We start from the raw sequence: 6,835 nt of genomic DNA on the forward strand, positions 1-6,835 counted from the left end.
GGGAGAGAGATGAGTCTGAAGATAGTGCCCGAATCTGTTCCATGGTGATCTCTCATGCACACCAGTGTAGAATTTCAACTGTTGGGGAGGGAGTCAGTGGCTAAAGATGAGGGGGCGGTAACACTTGCGTAATTAGCTCCTTGCTCTTCGCTCTTGCTTGCTGTTTCCTTGGTCTGGGCAATATTTTTATCTCAATCTGTCTCTACAATTGAAAGAAAGAATATATACTGGAAATAATTACCCCACCCTGAAATATCAGTGTGGCGATGTTCTTAAAAGTTTTACTTACATATCATCTTTGATGTTGCCCTTCCAAAGGGGTGTTGTTAAAAAATCTGAAGTTCCATAGCCTCAGCGTGTCCCAAGTTCAAGCACACAGAAGATTTAATGCAGTCCCAGCCAATTTATACCGATTTTAACTTCGAAAATACCTATTTGCTTCAGGCCATTTGATAATGCATATTTTAAGCTCATGAACTCAAAACACAAATGGAAGATTATTGTCACTTGAGAAACGAACAGATGTATTAGTCTTGACAGAGAAGAGTTGATATGGATCCTTCCTAAACAAAAATGTCACTTGTATTCGATAAAACAGCAGTTCAATCTGAGATGATGTGTTTTATAACAGAGATCACCCAGCCTAAAGCTAAAACACTGCTATCAGGAAATCATCGTTGCGACTGGTTGGGTGCTTGTTGTGTTAAAGAGTTAGCCTCATTACATTCCACAGAGTCTTAAGGGGGGCCCATGGTCCTCTGTTTGTGCCCCCTCCCCCCACAACACACCCAAACTGAACCTCCCCCTCTGTCTAGTGAGTGTGAGACGCACATCCCAACCCCCTTCCCCACTCTGGCCTTTCCAGTATGAAAGACAGGAGATAACAGTTTGTAAGGACAGAATAAGTCCCTGAAAATAATTAATGTATTTGCAGAGTTGCTTTAGCCGCAACAACACAATCTGGTGCCTCTCTCCTCCACCTCGACTCCCCCACTTCATTTGAAATTGCATTCCAGATTCAAGGCTTTAGGCATCATGATGAAGACAGACAGAGATATATTCCAGTTTGGCCAAGACAATACGCAGTATCTACGAATACTGTCGTAGTATCATGCAAAGGACCAAGAAACATGAAGCAGATTAATTATTTCAGGAAAAACAAGCCCTAAGTGGAAACATTCATCATTATGTTCATCCAGAGTTCACATTTATTTATTTTCAAGCATAGCCAGAAAATGTTTTACCATACATGCATGTTTTTAAAAGGACCAAAGATTTTGGTTTGCCTTCGTGTTTTCAAATTTGCCAGGAAAAAACTATTGCAATGCGGTACGTCACAGCCAAATTATCAGTACATAGGCACAATTAATTAATTAAATTAATACAACGAATTGTGAATGCAATAGATAAAGTAATCACACATGAATAATGGGCAGAGAATGTCAATATTTAATTAATTAGTGATTTCAAGAGGAAGAGGGATTAACTTAGAAAAAAGAGAGCAATAGAGAGAGCGAGAGCGGAGAGAGAGAGAAGAGGACAGACAGATACCAATTTGAGAAAGTGGTCTTTTATCCACCTGATATAGAGGTAGTCAGATAAACATTTCAGAATGATAGGTGTTTGATGGTTTGCTCTCGGCACTGAAACTCGTCACTGAAACTCAAACAACAAAAGTAATTTAATCATTGCCAAGTTAATGACTGCTGAGCGTATCATGGGTCGCCTACATAACAACAGAACATTCACCTGACATTTTACTGGTGTGGGTTCCTTTTTCATTCTCCTTCTTCAAAAACCTTTTAACTCATGTGAAATACAGTAAGTCGCTTTTAGGTTTTCCACATCGTTGCATGAAAACTAAAACTTCAGAAGTAAAATGAAAACACTTATTCAAGTCTGAATACATGTATATAATTAACACAAGGGAGACACACATCCAGTTAGTAAGTGGAAATGATCCCTATAGAGCCAATATTTCCCTCACAAATATGCCAAGATTTTTCCATAGAGAAAAAATACAACTCTTTCAACTGAATTATTCACGGAGAAAAGTTTTGAGAAAGCATCCAATGTAAAATTTCCCCACATAGACACCTTTTCCATGAACTCCATATGAATGAAAGTCAATAATTTTTCATTCAGATCTGTTGATGCTTATAACTAGTCCCTGCACAAGCGCTTCTATTGCATGGGATTAGGCAGTGTATAATTATTTATATAGAGGCAAAAGTGATACTATGGTATCTACACCCCTGACCATGTGTCTATATAAGATACAGTGGATCCATGGCCATCATATTGTGAGTTCTTCTTCTTAGCACGCGAGAAAGGGGGGATTTTGAATGCTGCCAATAGACTGGGCATTCTTCTTGAACAGTTCAGAGAAAGCGGCTTTATAGTTAACTCCACAATTGCACCTTCTTGTCAACTGGCAAATATTAATCTCAAAATTGATAACTGCTTTTAGAGGGTTGTGCCATTCCTCTGTAGTTATGGGATATATCCAATAGGGTTGGATGTGCCGATGCTAGATTGTATGATTGGGTAAAGTAGCTGACATACATGTGATTGAAAGAAACAACATGCAAACTTCGGCAACCAGTGCTCTTCAATGATCATAATATAACCTTAACCTGATCCTGTCCTGCCTTTTCCTTAAAGAGCATTGGATGGTTTTCTGTCCTTTACACCGAAGAAAGCTTTTCCCAGATTAGCGATTGTGTGACTTATATTAATGCACGCAAGGGGTCCATAGCAAAACTGTCAAGAAATCCCAGTATCTATTATGAGGCAAGCGGAGGTGACATCTAGTGGGAGTGCTTTCTAACAGACACGTACAATACATTATAGTAGTGGTAGGCGGTCAGTCCTGTTGTTTCACTCTGCCTACAGTTGCTAATAAGACCCATCCGCAACACGCCCGATAAGCTATGTGATAAAGGGAATATCTGAAGCCCGGCATCCTGACCCGTTACTAATGGAAAATGCGTGTAAGTCAGAGACTGCGGGAACGATTTTTCACAGGTATGCAGGATTTTTAGGATATGTTCTGTTAATATTTCGCGAACATTTTGGTAGGCTATTTGTTTCTTAACTTTCTATAAATAAGATACAGGCAGTTACTCCTGTCATTATGTTGCCATAGAAGACTAAATAAACCTGCTCTCCTAAAATAATGTCCAAAAATCGATAGAAGAATCCTTCAATCTAGTTGACATCGTCAAAATTTCCTGTCATTATTTGCTTCTTTCAGCGGACAAAAGAAGTTTACCACCCAATATGTTTCTGATAAAATGTCGTTCACCTGGATGTCATATTTGATGTGGTTGAAAATACTCTCAGATTATGCCTATGATGCTGATGAATATACCCCTACAGATGGTATCTAACTGTGCATTGTATTCTTCTCAGATGGCTAAAAGAAGAAAATTAAATATTTCTCCCACTCACTGTTCCCGCATCAAAATGTAGGGAAGCTAAACGAAAGTAACAAGGGCAAAAGTAACACGGGGGCCCCCATTTCTCAAGAAAAACAAATGACAAGTGTGACATGTGAAAGTCACCATGTCCTAATGTGGAGGATGCAGAAAACAGACCAGTCTGAACCAATGTTTCGCAAAGTTATTTATCAACAAAAAGTGTTTTTGAGTGATTACGTAAAAACAAAACCAGGGTGTTTCGGTTGTTAAAGTTGCGTTAGAAGAGGCAAGAGGTAAAAGAGAGAGGCCCAACTCTCTTTTACCTCTATAACCTCTTGACCCACCAAGCAAAGAGTTTTTTGTATGGAGTGAATGAGAAAGTGTTCGATTTGGTCAAGAAAAAATGTTGGCTATTGCTTACATAAGGTTTATTTGATTGAATAGAAGTTTCTTAATGCCTGTTGTTTACGAGAGTATACCTGAATCCTGCAAACAACAAAAACACTTTATAGGAGTGTCTGAGATGGTTATGTATATTCATGCTTGAGCTATAGATAGCCATCTCTCAATTGAATATCAGGCGGTCTTGTCAATCAACCCTCACGAATATCCAAAAAAAGTAATGAAAATAAATGAATAATATCCACCAATCAAAAGAAAGGATAGGCAGGAACTAGATCGGCCGCAGTGCCACTTTGTGACAACGACTCCCATTGTCAGGGCGAAAAGTATCTTGTCTGTATATCATAATCTTTGGTTGCGTTTAGTTGTTGAAAGGTTCCAAACATAGTATTTTCTTAACCCATCTAGTGACTAATGACAGCAACAAGTTCAAGTATCAATGCTAGCTAGTCTTGGTGTTAGCCTGGAGAAGTTACTAGGAGAGTTGGTGGGGACGAAAGTAAAAATGTAAAATGATTAACTTTTAAGCATTGTCCTCCTCTAGTCATACCTCTTTTATAACGTTAGAAAAAGTTCAAACAATGACTGAGTGCTGAAAATTTATATATGACAATCATTAGAATTAAATGCCTTGGAATCAAAGTTCTTCACAAACTGTTATAAACAGGTTAGTGGTTAAAAATAATATATCTTTATGATTCCTGGTGGTCAATAAACTACCTTATGTCAATCCATAGAAATGTGAGAGCAGATGAGTTTGCCATTTGTGAAGAGAATTAAAGACATTTATTCATCAAGACACGAGGAGCGCGCATGACAAGGAATAACATTGTCAAATGTATTTATAAAGCAGATGTCACAAAAGTGCTATATCAGAAACCCAGCCTAAACCCAAACAGCAAGCAAATGCAGATGTAGAAGCAACGGTGGGCAGGAAAAACTCCCTAGAAAAGGCAGGAACCTTGGAAGATAACCTAGAGAGGAAACCTGGCTCTAAAGGGGTGGGGCCAGTCTCTTCTGCTGTGCCGGGTGGAGATTATAAGAGTACATGTCATTTAAGGCCAGATTGATATTCAAGATGTTGCAAACATACCAGACATGGCAAATAATATCACAGTGGTGTAAGAGGCAACCGGTCCAGTACCTCAAGAGTAAATTCATTTGGCTTTCATAGCCAAGCATTCAGAGTCGAAGAAAAAAAAACCCCAAAAGGCAAAGGGGGGTTTTTTGGGGGGGCCCCCCCCGGGGGGTTAGAGAGAGAGAGAGGAGAGAGAGTTGAAAACAGCAAGACAGATATGGTGCACTTTCACCAGCTTGTTACTTTTCCGTCCCAAGGCTGTGTTAACGCCCGCCCCGTAGGCCAAGTACAAAGGTAACGCTGCGGTAGATCTCTTCTATTTAAATTTAAACATCTCATTATCACTAAAATAAAATTACTAAGTAAGAGGCATGTATAAGTTATTGTCATAAAATGACGGTGTCCTCTAGCCTATCGACTCTCTGAGTAATTAAGGGAAAACAAGTGGTGACTCGTCCCAGGTTCTCCCGATGACAAGCATATCATAACTGATTGCAGCCACCACCAATGCTTGAAAATCAATAAATCTAAATCAAATTTTAGGTCACAATACACAATTTAGAATTGTTATTGCGGTGTAGCGAAAAATGTTTGTGAAGAAAGTCCTGCAGGTGATGTGGTTGTTGTTGGATTTGCCCCCAAACTAACGCTTTTGTATTCAGGCGACAAAAAAGTTAATTTCATTGACACATTTTTTGGCAGTATTACTTTAGGTGCTTTATTGCAAACTGGATGCTATGTTTGGAATATATTCTAATTCGTACAAGCATCCTTTCTTTTCACTCTGTCCATTTATGTTAGTATTTGCGGAGTAACTTACACATCTTAGTTGATCCAATTCTTAGTTATCGCCTATCAAGCCATTAAACCTGTAACTGTTTTAAAATACATTGCCTGCTCATGTGAAATCCCCAGAGTATGTCCTATCCCACGCGAAGCTGAGTAGAATGGGCGGCTCTGTATTTTTTGTAGTGACTGGTGTATTGGATACACCATCTCCAAATGTAATTAAAAACTGCTTCCATGCTCAAAGAAGGGATAGTTCAACTCGCTTTTTTTAACCATGCTACCAATAGCTGCACCGTCTTTGCGACCTTTGGTAGCAAACAGTCCCTGGTTCTGTGGTTGAAATTCTTCTGCTTGAGATACACTGTCTCGAGTCTCGAATAAGTTTTGGTGTGGTGGGTAGTAACGGAGGTGAATGAGTAGACATTAAAAATCACTGATTAACTCGGCAACTTGTATTAGTCACACAGATAGTGAGTCCATTGCAACTCATGTTGACAATTAGTTAGCGTACATTTTTTTAGGCTTGCCATAACACAGAAGTTGTTGAAGTGAATTACTTGACTCAAATGGCATTTAATTTTACATTTTTTATTAGTTTTGTAAAAATTTATCAAAAACATTAATTCCCCTTCGACATTAGGGCATATGTGTGTAGATCATTGTCGACCACAATCATCATTGTAATAATTTCATGTTAAATGGCTAGGCTGGTTAACACTAACCAAAATGTGGGCCAAGACAGGTCAAAGGGTTGGTCGGAATATAATACATTCTGGAAGGCACGTAGTACAACTTTGAGAGAGGAACCTCATCGCTCAAGGCTGCAGTCACATAAGACACACGACACCACACACTGACACCAGGACCACAGGCACAACACTACACACACGACACAACCACACGGAACAACACCTTGACATTTTCCATATATTAAGGCAGTGTATTTTATCCCAGAGCGGACTTAACAGAAGTGCAGTGCTATACATTTCATGTAGCTTCTATAGCATGCATGGTCCCCTGTGGGAAAATGAACCCACAACGCCACACATGCTGCTGCTTCAGTTCTTATATACACATGTGAATTTGGAAAAGAGTGGGACATCATATATGAAAGGGGACACTGGTCTTAATCTCGATCAATTGT

Source organism: Salvelinus sp. IW2-2015, linkage group LG1, assembly GCF_002910315.2.
Source record: "Salvelinus sp. IW2-2015 linkage group LG1, ASM291031v2, whole genome shotgun sequence".
In the NCBI taxonomy this organism is placed as follows: Eukaryota; Metazoa; Chordata; class Actinopteri; order Salmoniformes; family Salmonidae; genus Salvelinus; species Salvelinus sp. IW2-2015.